At 46.8% G+C, this 15,329-nt stretch overlaps 1 protein-coding gene across 8 annotated transcripts in view; it reads right to left on the reverse strand.

The window, feature by feature from the left end:
* The window catches only part of PHACTR4 (phosphatase and actin regulator 4), a 64,703-nt gene that overhangs the window by 45,465 nt on the left and 3,909 nt on the right, over positions 1–15,329 (reverse strand). The window contains exon 1 of one of the 8 annotated variants that reach the window (XM_040086206.2): positions 15,003–15,021. The exons of the other annotated variants lie outside the window; for them this stretch is intronic. The gene's annotated coding sequence lies outside the window, so the exon portion shown is untranslated. Of the gene's footprint in view, positions 1–15,002; positions 15,022–15,329 lie in introns of those variants that run through there. 8 annotated transcript variants of the gene reach the window in all.

Genomic DNA, 15,329 nt, shown 5'->3' on the forward strand with positions numbered 1-15,329 from the left:
TGTTTCTCAAGGGCCAGACTTACAAACCTCCCCCCAACTGGTCCGGGGATCTGGCCGCCTGCTCCTTTTCATAAATGCAATTTCAAAAATAAAAGCAACGTTTTATTCTCTCACCAGTAATTACTCCTTCCAGGAAGCCAGATGAGCGGATTTTTGCAAAGCTGAGATAACTCCACCTAATGCCATGGGTCTGTTGGTCATGAAGCTCCATCGGGTCCTCAGGGGGAGGGCTAAAGAAACTTATTTTATCTGCCAGTGGTGAGATTAAGAGCCTGGTAAACAAAATTAAAATTCTGTTCTACAAAGTAGAATACCTCAACAGCACCGAACTGTTCTCCCATGGGACAGATTACAGCACGGGTGCACAAGTGGAGTTTAAGTATTACAAGGGAAATTCTTAAAAAGCCTAAATAAATCAACCGTGCTAAATGCCCGAGTACAGATTACAAGACAAGGCGTAAAGGTGTAATTAACCTCTTGTTGGACAGAGTGGTACAAAGGAGAGGAGATGCAAAAGCTCCTTTTCAAGTCAGCAGATGCCAAAAAGCTCATTTATTTTTCTGACTCCGTCTAAAAACAAACCAGCTCCACCTAAAAGCCTTGGTTTGCTCATGTCCTTCAGTTATATGGTTTGAACATCATTTGCTGGTTCCTGCAAATTGCTGGAACTACAAATGCTGGTTTCCAAATCCTCTGAGCAGCCTCGGCTGACCCAGTTTGTTCTGCACTAACCACACTCTGAGCACTGGAGAGGTCAGTCAGAGGGAAAATCAGAATATTCCTCCTCAATAAAACCACACAGATTAAACCCAGTTGTTCTGCAGCCTGATCTGGCAACACGCCAATTAACAGGGTGCACTGCTAATTAACAGCCCAGCAGTTTCCCTCCCTTTCCGAGGATCCCAACACTACAAGCATTTTTGCACTTGTTGGGAAGCAATGGCTTCGAGCAGGAACACAGAAGCTGGTTAGCACGAGGAACAGGTTTTGTGGAAGAAGTGGAAAAATCAGGCAACAAGTATAACAACTCTATGTGCAATTTCAACAGAAAACTGGAAGAGCCAGGATTGAAAACCTCAATACAGTTCATATTACAATAAAAAAAAACCAAAACCCAGTGGCTTTTTGTCACAGACTTAACATTTGGTAAGTGGCTCCCCATGCAAACAGCAAATGTTTTCCAGCAGCTCAGTAGCTGCCTGTGGGTGGCACAGTAATATAAGGTTACTGGAGAGGAACTGGAAAGGGAAGGGAGCTGCATCCTCCCTGACTGCACCACGGGGAAGGTGAGTGGCTTTTTCCAACACTTGGGCAAAAGCAAACCTTAAAAATACTCCTGGATGTGCTGTGCAGAACGTTGGAATGCGACTCCAGACCCTGCATCGTTCCTGCTCCTGCAGAGAATCTGTGAGGCTGGAAGGGATCTCCAGGATCACTGAGTCCAGTTGTGACCAATCACCACCTTGTCGACCAGACCAGAGCACTGGGTGCCACATCCAGCTGTTCCCTGAGCGCCTCCAGAGACAGTGAACGTTGGACACTGGACAAGGCCCTTTGTTTATCCATGCCTCAGTTTCCCCTGTCTTCAAGATGGGATTAACTTCTTTTGTAAAGCGACTCAAAACGCAAATTAAAACTTGCAATACTCCGTATTTCCTAGGAACTTTCACCTTATGTAAGCCTCCACAGTAGTACATGGACACTTTATTCATCTCACAAGCCAAACACAGCGAGTTCTTCCATACTTCTATTAGAAATAGACCATGCACAGTTTGAAAAAGCCACTCTAGCCTCTCCCAGGCGCTTCAGTTCACTGAAGGAGCTGTGTTCACCAAAAAGCCAGCTATGGCAAAGAATGGCACATATGAACACGGCTTCTGCACCAGCCCCCAGTGACAAATGCTATTTCTATTTAGCTCTCAGTATGGGAAACACCTCTGATTTGCCTCCAAACCTGGTGACAGCTGATCCACCACTCTGGAGGTGCAGAGAAAAAACTGCAGTATGAACAGAGCAAACCAGCTTCCCCCTTCACTGTCCTTGAAGCGGCTGAAGGGTTTGTCTCGGACCAAAATTACCTTCTTGATAAAAGCACAGGGTAAAATTAAAGCAGAATGGCCCATTCACACAGAGGTCAGATGCTCTTATTACTGTGAAGCTGACACAGGAGTAGGAGGATTCAAAAGGAGGCAGCAAGGCAGAGCTATGCGGTGATCAACTGCTTGATATCATGAAACCCAGGAAATTAAAGAAGCTCTGGACACCCACAAAGCCAACACAGACCACTTAATCTATCAATACATCGAACACTCAAAATGCATTAAAAGATTCTTGTACTGAAGAATGCAACTCCTGCAGCTTGCTGTCACTCAGGAAAGTTTGGGCACAGCAAAGGAAGGAGAAAAGGAAGGCAACTGATGTCTTTATAAAGCAGTTTCTGTAGAGTGCCTCCGTTATCCAGGGCTGCACACATTTTTGCATAGTGGGACTTAAAAGGAACCAGCTTCACCAGCACCTGCTTCAGCAAAGCAAACAACAATGGATATCTGAAGTGCAGAGCTAAACTGCCCAAAATCTAAGCCGTACTTTCTATTTCTCCCTCTTTCCAAAATGCAGAGGATGACAAACTGAATTCTTGACAGCACAAATCCATATTAGGATGAACTTCATCGCTGCTGAAGCCACTGGGGCATCCCCAGTTAGTTACAAAAACACCAGCTGGGCCTCTGCAAACCCAGACCACAGCCCAATCACAAGGCCTATATAAATTAATTAGTGCAGTGATTGAAAGCACAGAGGAGATGGGGAAATGCCTCGAGTACAATTCCCCTTTCAGAGAAGGTTATGTAAGTGTAAAGGGAAAACAACCAGGAGCGTGCTCCCTACTTCTATGAATGTTAAGAACAAGAAGTCTTGAGATGCCTTTATGTTTGTTTTTTTTTCCTGTAAAGGTTATAAAACAATGCACAACATGTTAAACACTAGATGCTCGCTAGCATCTAATATTCAACCCCAAAAATAAGCTTGAGTGCTTTAACCTACCCAAAATGGTGGTCACCAGTGGAAGGGTTTCTCATCCAGATCCTTTCCAGCTTGTTATATTACCACAAAGAAATGAATCCCAGGGGTTTTTTAAAGAGAAAAAAAACATGACACAGAGCAGTAGAAGGTCTCCCTCTTCCAAAAGCAGCTGAGATCAGCTTGCAGCCCCTGTGAAAGCCCAGCCCCAGAAGCACCACGCTGGTTTCAGCTCTGCGACTGGCACAACTTGTGTTTTACTGCACAACTGATTTCAGGACAACAGGGCTCGTCAGAAATTAAAATTCCTTTGTGCTCTGCAAATACCTGATCATGCAACAGCTCATTCTTGTACCGCACCTCACAGGGAATTTCAGTTCATGTGGCTGCCCCATCCAGGGAAGTGTCCAAGGCCAGGCTGGATGGGGCTTGGCACAACCTGGGGCAGTGAAAGGTGTTCCTCCCCATGGCAGGGAGTGGGACTGGAGGATTTTTAAGGTCCCTTCCAACCCAAACCATCCCAGGATTTTATGGTTTATACCTGATGAACACCAAGCAAACATGAGCTCAGTCCTCTGCTTGTGCCTGTCTCCCAGGAAGGATCCAGATGAGTTTGTTTGGACAGATCCAAGCAAACCTCTCATCCTGGACCCACTGTTTCAGACAGCAGCTGAGAGCTGTGCTGACTGCATTATCTGAGCTACAATAATCTGTGCCAGTTCTGTAACACACCCCCAAAATGCACAAAATACAACAGAGTTACTTATTTACCTCTGGCTTCTGGGGTAAAATCCAAACCACCTCTTGCCTTCACTTTGTGGTTCCCATTTTCATCGAACTTTGAATAAAAACCAAGCAGCTGAGTACTCATTCAGTGCTGTGGTCATGCCCCTGTAATTATGACTCGACAGACAATTTCAATTCAACCACCATTTCCTCCCCTGAATGAGGTCACTCTTAGTCTGAACCACTGCAGAGCCCCTTTGAAAAGTGTTTCCTTTTGCCTCCGTTTAAGAATGGAGAGGAATGACCTTAACCACCATCAAAGCCCTAAAAGGGATTCGTCAGAAAGCTCACCTGAACTCCCCAAAATCCTGCAGCAGCAGAGCTGAATTTGCAATCCTGCCATGAGGGTCTTTCCCAAAGCACCCTGAATGCTCAAAATGCTTCTTGGGATAAACAGCCCACAGGGTTTGTGCAATCTGATTAAACTCCGTGCCCTCCCTGCTGCACGTTCCAGCACATAAACCAGGCATCCCTAATCAAATTCCACACTCAAAGGGAACGTTCCCACTTGGGAAAAAAAAAAAAATAAAAAATAAAAATAGGAGATGTAGGAAGCTTGTGTTGTGTAGGTGTTATCAACTTAGAGAGTCGACACTTTTCAACTGGGAACAGCTCAGCTATTTGAAATTAAAGCTCCCCCTGAATCGACACTCTGGAATTACATCACTGAATCGGCAGGAGCATGAAATGTCACCTTTTGAGGCAGATTTTGCCAAGCAGTTCAGGTGGTTTGAAATTCCTCAGTTGTAGCCTTCTATTTTTCTTTCACAGACTCACTAGCATAATTTCTAATTATTTCTGATTAAGATATCAAATTTCCTTAAAGAAGCCCTCCTCGGGCAATTATTTTCTCACAAAGCCCCGGCTTTAATAAAAAGGTGCTCAGGCTTTAACTAGGACAACAGAGAAATTAATTCCCACTGCTGATCTGGCAAAGTCTTTAAAACTGCAGGCAGCGAGGCATCCCATTGTGAAAATAAGCCCATAAAACTCCTGAATGAGAACATTTCCTTAAAAAAAAAAAATATATATATATTTGTAGTCCTCATGGTTGTGCACAAAGTTTATGAAGCAGCAACACTGATTGCCTGGGGACGGTGCTTGGTGCAGCCATCCGACCTACTGGGCTGCAAGTTGATTTTAATCTCAGGTGGAATTTGTGCCTTTCCTAACGCTCTTGCAAACGCTTTCAGATAGGGACACGGAATCTTGGAATGCTTTGGGTTGGAAGGGCCTTGAAAGATCATTTAATCCCAACCTTCCTGCCACAAGCAGGGACACCTCCCACTAGAGCATGTTGCTCAGCACATGGTCACTCATCTTGTGGGTTTTGGGCTGATATACTCCTCCAAATTATCTTTAATTAAATCTTGAGTGGGATAATCTTAAAAAGAGTAATCTCCTAGAACTTCCCCCCACTTCCCAGAACAGGAATGTTTCAGCTCTGTTCTCTCATCGCCACTCTAACTTTCCATTAGAAATGACATTTTTCCAGCCAACACTTTTAGCTGCATTAAGAGCTCAACGAAGCTATCAGGGCTTCTTTCCAGCCACAAAAGGCTTTTCCAACAGTAACAATGGTTAAAAAAACACCCAACTGAAGCAGCAAATCTCTCCTGGTGCCCTGCAGGCAGCCTAGCTGCTCTGGGCCAGGAAGGCAACCAGGAGAAACTGCTCCTCTCCAAACGTGCCAACTAAATCAAGGGAATCATTATAACACCAAGGAGCAGAGAGGACTTGAAAATTAGAGAAAACATCAATGTCTCAAGCACAGGAGCTGAGGAAACGCCGTGGGATGGGCTCTATTAATAGGAAGGTTGTTAGACCTGGCTCTGCACACTTAGCATGAGGAGCCCCTGGTTCACGAGCTGGGGATCCTGCAGAGGATGTGCCTTAGGAACATATATCCAGGTATATCCAGGTATATCCAGGTACATCCAGGAGCTCCCAGCCCCTCCCTGAACAGGAACCAGCACACCTGAGTAGTTTGTCAGATCACTTGAATCAATCCACCTGAGAGCTACCGAGAATTACAGACACCTCCCGAAGTTTCGGTAAGAGGAATCCATCATGACACAGCCTGTGAGGAGCTTCAGAACAGAATTAAAACCCAGTGACAAAAAAAAAATCCTTAAAAAATGAGCACCTTGAACCATAAGCTGACACTTTGTGGTGACTTCTCTTGTACACCAGACTCAGCCCTGCTGCTCTATTCAGCTGCTATGCCCTTGGACATCAGAGCAGGTTCACTTTATGACCCCATTCCCCAGCACAGTTATCAAGCAGCCAGGAACTGCTGGTTTGCTCAGCAAACAGGACCTTTTGATAGGTGCCAGAACCAGGAACAGTTAAAAATGTACCCCCACTCCTTCCACCTCCATCAGCAGCACTCCAGGTAAATCCTAAACAAGGTTTCTGGAAAGGGAATTAACTGTATCAGAGGAATAACACAGATGAAAAAGAGTGAAATTGAAGGAGAATGTAATCACTTACAAAACGTAATATGGAAAAGGCACATTAAAGAAAAACATTAAAACTAGCAGGACCGAAATCCATACTGAGCCATATAAATGAAACAAAAAGTACTTTATGAGGCTTTTAAGATTTCAAAGGCAGGCTGTGAGTGAGCCCAGGAGTTTGAAACCTGCACAGGTATCAGGGAAACACTAGAATAAGCCAACAGCATTTCTGGAAATGTAAAAATACACTGGAAGCAGGGAGCGTTGTATTCTTACCTACACCCGATAAACTTGCTCATTTTAAATGGAAAATCAGTCAGCAGTGACAAGTCTGCTAAAGGGAAACTCAGGTCTGCAATTAAAAAGTTGTTGAGGAATAGCTGTTTTGTTGTAAAAAGGAACTGAGGCTCGAGCCAACCTGACCCAGCTTTGCCCAGTAAATAATGATGCTTGCAGCAATCTGAAGGATTGAGGGGGGTCCTTCCCCTCTGACACAACTCCAAGTTGGATGGATGATGTCATTCACTGGAAGGCCACAGAGGGTATTTATCAGCCAGGGTTGGCCTATAAATGGAGATTTAGCGACTTCATCTGAGGAATACTTCAGTTCACAAAGAGGTGCCCAACAAAACAGGGTTCAGACACATAACACGTACCCCAGAGCACAGGAACTGCCAAACTACAGCGGCTTTCACAGCGACTCCAGCCCACAGGTTTGCACCCTCCCATGCCAGCAGCCACAATCGACACACAGAAAGCTGCAGGAGCTCTGCCAGCTCTCAGGAGTTTAATTCATTGCAGATTTACTTGCTGGGACCTGTACCTGCACCCCTGTGCAGCCTCTCCTGTTTTTCTGGATGGGTCAGGGAGCTCCAGGGGAAGGCAGCCCATGAACTCACACCACTCAGCCATAACACAATCCTACTGCCATCCCAGTTTCAGCAGCCAAAGGGTGTCTGTGGTCATGCCCCTGTAATTATGACCTGATAAACAATTTCATTTGAAACCACCAAGACTGTTTTTCAACTGCCCTCCCCATTACTACAGCTTCCTTTCAGCCTTGGGTTAGGTCTGGTATGAACTATCCCGGCTTTGAGTAGCTTTTACCACAGAAGTAACCGATGAAGTCTTTAATTGCTTTATTTTCAGCAAAGAGAGCCCACTAGAAAGAACCAAAGCACCACGAATTTCCCAATGCCTTGCAAAAATTTAACTTTGTAGTGTATTTGGGATGAAAGCTTTTTACAAGGAAAAAGCAACCTGGTCTAGTGGAAGGTGTCACTGCTCACAGCAGGGGGATTGAAACTAAATGGTCTTTAAAGTTCCTTCTACCCCATCATTGTATGATCTGTGTGAGGCGATGGGGAAAAAAATCAAAACAAAACAAAGAACAACCAGGCTTCCCACAAAAATTCCCAGGCCTGAAAGCCCCCAGTACCAAACCCCCTAATTTCATGGAGCTCAGCACAGCCCTTGCACACCTTCAACATCACAGCTCTTTCGGGTTAGTCTGACATGGAAACTAAACTGGCAAAACAGCCAGAAAATCTCCTCAAGGGAGCAACTCCAGGGCAGGCACCAGGTGAAAGGATGGCAGGCATGGCACCTGCTCTGGGATCCCAAAATACCCCCAGCGCAGAGGGCAGTGAAAGCTGTGGTGGCACAGGCTCTGCCCTCCCTCCTCTCCACTGGCACCAGAGATCCCGTGGAGCAGCTGACCCCAGCCAGAACCAGCTTGGTGCAGAAGCAGCTGCTTGGAATCCAGCTCAGTTCCTCAATTTGTCTGTCACATGGGCCACAAGCAGTTGTTGGAGAATAAGGGAAGGGAGTGAATAATGCACAGGACCTGCTCTGGGCAGCTCCAGCACCTTGGGGTGTTTACACAGCTGCAGCCCCACACAGGGCTGCGGTGTCTGTCCCCACAGCCTGGGGCTGGCCTTGGGAGGCATGGAGTCAGCACCAAACGGGCTGGAAAGATCTGTGAATCACAGATCCTGCCCGCTCCTCTATCCCTTTCCCCACTGCAAGCAGCTCAGGGAAGGTGCCACCCTTATCTCTCCATGCTGTTTGAGCCAGGAGCACCTATCCTGCATCATCTCAGAGCATCTGTGGCAAACCAAGATTGTTTACTCATATTTACAAGACTATTTGAGTTCTCTACTATGAAACTACCCTTAAACTCTTCCAGTACACCTAGAAGCAAAAACCTAAAGCACCAACTGATCCCAAAACAGCAGGATTTGTCAGCCCTAGGTTTTGAAATAAGCAGGACCACGCTGATCCATAACCCAAGGGCAGGCACTACCCAGGAATTCCAGTTTAACCAGTTCCACGCTTCCTACCCCTCATTCCTCCCACCTTCTTGGAACAACAGACAGCAACAAAACCCTGCCCCAATCCCTACCAGAATAAACAGTTCATTTTGATGAAAAGCCACCTGCTCCCGCCACACAGTTAAAAGCATTTCCAAATTCCAGCTCTCTCTCAGCCAGCACAGATGGACACACCAGGCACACAGACACCAGCTTTGCTTCCAGCACAGCCTTTGTGCCGCTGAGACACAAAGCCCCATGGCAGAGGCTGCCTCCATCAGAGCTGTTTTGTTAAGGGATCATGACATAAACCAGCAATCCTCCAGCCACAAAAACAGCTCAGACTCACTCCTAGCCCAATTAAATTGCAATCTGCTAAAACACACAGGCACTCTCTGGCTTTTGGGGACCACATGCCCCCACTGGCAGATCACATCCTGAGATCTGACCAATGCATCACCTGCCCCACATGTCCCCAGATGATTAAATTTAACATGCAACGGCTCGGTCATCACCAGAGATTTTCACTTTTTTGGACACCCTGCTTCCATCCAGGGCGATGCAGGAAGGAAACAACCCATTCGCAAAAGAAATGAGAGCCCCAAGACCAGGCAATAAAACCCTAAATTGGAGCCTGAATTCTGCTTTCCTCACTCCTGCTGCCCTGTGACCCCTCGAGTGCGGTGGTATTTAGGATGGCCTTGGATTTGCAGCAGGAACAGGGCTGTTCTAGGCAAATGGAGACTGAATGCTCACTCAGAGACTGCTGCCTTTGCCCAGACAAGATGAGCACAAGAAGCTGATCCTGCAGTGCTCACTGAGCTCCACAAGCACCGGACACCGACATCTCCTGCTCCCGTGCTCCCGGTTCCTGCGCTGCTCAGCGAGTCTGGGCATCTGCAGAACGCCTCCATCGGGAACCGGCCATCCACAGGATGGATTCCTGCTGTGGTTAATCACTGCCTCCACAGGCCTGAGGCAGATCTGGTGTCCCACAGCCCCTGCAGGAGCTGTGGGCTGGCACTGTGCTGTCCACATTGCCCCGGTGCCACTCTGTCCCTCCTGGCACCCCAAGCACAAGGGGAAGAGTTTCTGAGCACAATGATCACGGTGCCCAAGACCAATTCTCCCAATCCCCTCAAGTGTACAGAGATGTCTAGCCACAAGATTCATTCATCCTATCAGAACAGCTCAGGAACCGCTTCTGTCATCTTTTGCCTTTCAATTAGCGTTCTTTGAAGACAAATGCTAATATATTTTTTAAAAAATCCAAACCCAGACTCATCACTGATATGAATCACACAGCATTATTAAATCTCCTGCCCATCAAAACAGAAATGTCTCACCTTGCAAAACAATTGTAGTGGCTGCCCAGGCTCACAGAAATCTGAGAAACAGAAATCCCATCTGTTAAAAATCTGGGTGCACTGAATGAGACTATTTGACAAGCACTCCGCTGAAAGGCAAGCAAACATTTCACCCCACAACTGCTGCTTCAAACCCAGACAGCGATTACAGGTAGCTCAGCAAGGTTCCTACCAGCCAGCACAAACACAGCCTCCCCAGAAAGAATTCCTTTTGAACACAGAGTTTGTAGGGACGCTAAATTCCAGGATCAAGCCTGCAACTGTGAGAAAGCTTCACCAAATCAAGCTCGGAAGATCTCGCACTCCAAACTGCTACAGTCAAAAAGCAGGGAACAAAGCGTTCCTGCCTTCAGCACTAACAGAAGTGGCAAATAAACCAGGAGCTGCAGCTCAGCTGCATGCAGTCTGCCTGACAGGCAAAGCTTCTCTGATTCCCAGTTCCGAGGGACACCCACAACGAAACGGGAGCTGCTCACTGTGAAGGAGGAGACACGAACAGCACCCACAGAGCTGAGCAGGGCTGGCATCCAGCACCCCAGTTCCCCATGCACTGCATTCCCAAATGCTTTAGTGCTGCATTTGAACAGCAGGTCAGCCCCATACACGATTCACCTCAGGGACGTGGGCAAAAGCAGCCTGCTGCTGCTGACCCCCACGCACAGGGAGTTAAACACAACGATTTTCAGCCAACATCTCCAACAGACTCCTGGCAATGGACACGTTCCCCTCCTGTTTAATGGGTTTAATACAAACCCACTCCCAACAGATTCCTGTTTCAACTGGAAGAGTTGTCACAAGCAAGTGTCAGGCCACATCAGAGCCAGAATTTTGGACAAGGAAGCTTTATTTACCTTTAAAGTGCTCGTGCTGAAAAGAGGGCAAGGGTGAAGAAGGTATGATCAATGCAGGCAAACATTAAACTGGCACACTTCCCCAAAAGCTTAGCACCAGCTTCAGACGAGGTTTTGTTGAAGCCAAACTCATCAGCAGCACTCTGAGGACTCTCATCCCACCGAGGGACCCAACAGTGGCGCCTTTCTCCAGGATCAACGCTCTGCTCCAAGTTCAAGAACACAACATATTTTATAGGACACCAGAGCAAGGTGACACGTGGCTCTAAATCCACTACCAACCACATTATCTTGAGGATGCAAATCAAACCCCTTGCTGCCGGCATTAAGAATGAAAGCTGCTTCCTGCAGCAAAGTCACCTTGGAAATACAGAAGAATTTGTGCTTTCAGTAGAACAGGACTAAACCACAGCTGTAAAAGCGTCCCTGTGACTTATGTGCCAACATATAATATCAAACCCTGAGGGAAGTGTTTGTGGAGAACACAGGAAGACTCAAGTCCACAATCACAGGCTCAATTATCTTAAATGATAATCAAAAAGTAGTAAGATAAACACTCACATCAACATAAGCAATCCTGCCCTTCATTTACTCCACAGTGCAGCCACACATGACAGGACAAAGCAATGCTCAGGACATAACATTAAAAACAGTAACACTATTAAAATGAAAGAGCTGTTTCAGTACTCACTGCATGCACCAGAAACACAGAACAGCCTCCAGTATTATCCCCTAAAGAAATGACTCTGCTCAGCAAGGACACAGGAATGGATTGGCCACGACGCTCGTGCGAACCCGCAGTGGACTAAGAGCAAACTCCACCTGTGTGTTCAAGATTCCACCGCTATAGAAACTGTGATTAAACACACAGAGCTATGAATCAGCCACCTGAAACGAGGGTATGCCTCAGCAGGCACTGCAGCACCCAGCACACTGACATTTCAGCCACCACCAGCCCCACAAAAGCGTGGCATTACGCAGAAAAATAGCTTTATCCAGGCATTTCAGCTCCCATGAACATTTCATCTTTCTTACCTTTGGGGCTGGCTGTTTTAGGGGCTCTCTTGGTTTTGGCAGTGCTTAAAGTTGCACATGCCCCTTAGAGGAACAGCAACTAGGCTCCGAATCCATTTTGCCACAACTGGATAAAGCCTCTAAAACCAAAGCCCCGATGCCTCTGGACCAGCTGTGTCCCTGCACTGCAATTCCAATCAAGCCCACAGAAAAGCAGCAGGAAGATGCCAGGGCTTACCAGCAGCTCCTCAGTCTAGTCTCTGAACAAAGTGGATTTAAAAGAGGTTTAATTTTCCCAGAGGCTAATGCTCTCAAATCTGAATAAATCCTCCGAAAGAAGAGATTATCCATAAATTTACTAGTTAGAAATGTTAGTGTATCCAGTGCTTATGCAAGGACTGCTGCTCTCCATGCGAGAGTCTCACCTATACAATTCCATATTAAAGGAGGAATGGATTACTGGTGGTTTCTCCCCCACCTCCCTTTCCATGCTGAAATGTAGCACAGCAGCTTTATAAATCCCAATTCTGCAGAATCAAGGCGAACTTTTTTTTTTTTTCCTATTCCACTGAAAAAGCTCTCAAAAATCCCCCCCTTGCAAAAGAACTTAATACAGAAAGCAAGAGCCACAGGCAGAAAAGCCCGGTGCGAAACCTGAATAAGCCCTTAAATTAAAAAACTGCAGAGTCAAAACTTCAAATTACACACCCACAAAATACGGGACGAGGTGAAAATCAAGAAACAACTCCTTCAACGCGGCTGATGCTGGATTTACCCAAGATACCTGATACTCAAACACTTCCTCCTGTTATTCATATTCTGTTTACTAAAGGGCCCACCTACACCCCATACAACACGCAGCAGGATGGGACTAGACCAGTAAAACCTGGCTGCTAATTATACCCCTTAAGGCTGAGATGAATTAATTCGTCCCTCCAGCTATAAACAGGAGGATGACTACATCCTCACTAACCACAGGTAGTTTTGGAAGGGATAGGCAGAAGGATGAAACGAGGAAAAAGCGACTTGCCTGACATCAAACACCACAACAGCAACACAGCTGGGAGCTAAATCAGACCTCTGGTCCACCTGATTTTCCCTGGACTCCCAGCAGAGAGAACACAGTCATTAAAGCACAGATTGAAGGCTTCGTTTGGAGGCTGGAAGCAGATGTGGAGTAACACTGGTTGGTGCAATCACTGGTGTCACGTTGATTTGGGGCATCCAGCAGCCTCACAAGCACCCTTCATCCCTCTTCCCCAGCCTGCTGTGCTCACAGAGGTTTCTGCAGGTGACCACACTGCAGGGCATTCAGGACACCTCGCACAGCCAGCTTCAACCTGAAAATTCTCCCCTTTCTTTCCTCCAGATGCATTTTGTGTAAGCCCATATCAATACCCCCAGAGACACTGGATGCTGAACAATCCCAGATATCAGCCTTGCTAGCTGAGGGACAGAAGGATCCAGCCTGACCTCAGATATCAGCAACTGAGCAGTCCCTGCATGAACAAAGTCTGCCAGCCCAGAAGAGTTCTTCCCTGCAAACTATTTATCCTCATAGTTAGGAAAAAAAATCCTGTATTTATAAGACAAGTGAAACAGAACAATAATAGCAAAACCCCACTTTTTACAATGTTAGGTGCCAGGTCAGAGCTTCTCTCAAGTTTCCCTTCCTGCTGTGGCACTGCTGGGCCTCTATCAACTGCCTTGACCTGGATCTGAACAGGTACAGAAAAGCCAGGTGGCCTAAACCATCACTGACTCCAAAACTGCTGCAAACAGCAGGAGCCAAGAGGAGTGGACACTCATCTGACAGTCTCACCCAGAGGCAGGCACTGCTGTAAGGAGGTGCAGCAGAGCCAGGAGAAATCTCCTCTACAGACACCTGCAATCACAGAGCTTCTCTCCATAACCATGGGTCTGTCAAAAACTGATTTGGAAATAAGATGAAAAATTCTATGACCTTGCTCCCCTCTGGCCCTGACCCACAGGCACGAGGAACAAGATACAGAGCCAAGTCAGGAGCAGGATATAAGCACTAATTTAACTCTCAGCACAAGGTAAATAAAGCTTCCGTGACCCTACAGGGAACATGCCACTTCTCACCTGCTGCTAACCAACAAATGTAAGTGAAGAAGACTTTGCTTCTAATTATTTGTTCTCCTCTGGCATGACACAAACACCCTCGACAAGGGAAAATAGCTAGCAGGAGTTGGACTCCACGACCTCGATGGGTCCCTTCCTACTCAGCATATTCCATGATCCTGTAACAGCTCTTTTCCTGCTTGTCCTGTTTCCCACGTAGTAGTAAATTACACCTGGTTTGCAACACACACTAGACTTAATATTGCCAAAAAAAAAAAAAAATCAAAGCCCCAATTTACTAGCACAAATCTGACAGCTTATCACCGTTTCAGTAATTATCTCGCTCCTCCTTAGTCCCAGCTGATAAAGATAACCTCATCAGCACAAGGTCATCCATCCAGGAACGCCGAGCAGGTATTCTGTGGATCCATCCAGATCTCCACTGTCAGCATTGCGGCTTTAAAAATGCATTCCCACAGAACCTGAGGCAGCCAGCAAAGACCTGCTCAAATCCTCCTGACCTTGCTTCTATCCCTGCTCAAGCCCACTTAAGTCGCCCCTGCATCAGGATCCGAAGGCTGGCAGGCGTTAGTTCTACCTGCAAACTGCTTCTTGTGGATCTTGGCACTGCAGCAGATCAGCAAAAACTTCTAGACAGCTCTGGAGAGGAATAGATAACACCCCAGCAGCAGCACTCTGTGCACCTGCAGGGGAGCACAGGACTAACATTGACCAAAGCCCCCTTCCAGCAGGAGCAGCCGATCCCCCGACCTACAGCAGCGAGCTCAGCCGGTGACAGACACCCCTGCTTTGATTTGGAGTGGGACAGAAGGATTAGTCAAGAGAAAACAACCTTCAAAGGCATGTGACTACAGCCAAAGTCCCCTGAAAACTGGCACGGTGACATGCTTTGTTTAAAGCTCCAATACTCCAATGACAGCAATCTTTGGCTTTATTCCCCATCCATAAGCACCTCTGGAAGCCTCACCTCCCTGAGCACAGCCTGTGATCCCAACCACGAGGCCACACTCAGCAATAGCCTCTTTTTTTTTGCTAAGTCACCCTCTGTAACACAGTGTTTACACAGCAAGAGGTCTGAGCATTGCCCACCACGAAACACTGAGCAGACACCAAACACGCCAGGGCCTCCCAAACTTCGGTCCAAGTTGACCAGTCGAGGCTCTTCTGCACCAACAGGGCCAAGTTCTTCTTGCTTGCACCCCTTAAAAGCTAAAGGAGAGAAAAACACATTAAGAGAGGTTCATCCTTCCCACAGCCAAGTGTGAAGCGATGAAGGAAGCCCACAGGGGGCAGCTACAGTATAAATCGATGGTGGGGATTAATCTTGACGGATTTCAGACAACTAAGTCTATGGCAACACAGCTCTAATTAAGGGGTTAACTTTTGGGGCTTGGTTAACTAAAAGAAAACCTTTAG

The sequence above is a fragment of the Hirundo rustica genome, chromosome 25 (assembly GCF_015227805.2).
Source record: "Hirundo rustica isolate bHirRus1 chromosome 25, bHirRus1.pri.v3, whole genome shotgun sequence".
NCBI classification, from domain to species: Eukaryota; Metazoa; Chordata; class Aves; order Passeriformes; family Hirundinidae; genus Hirundo; species Hirundo rustica.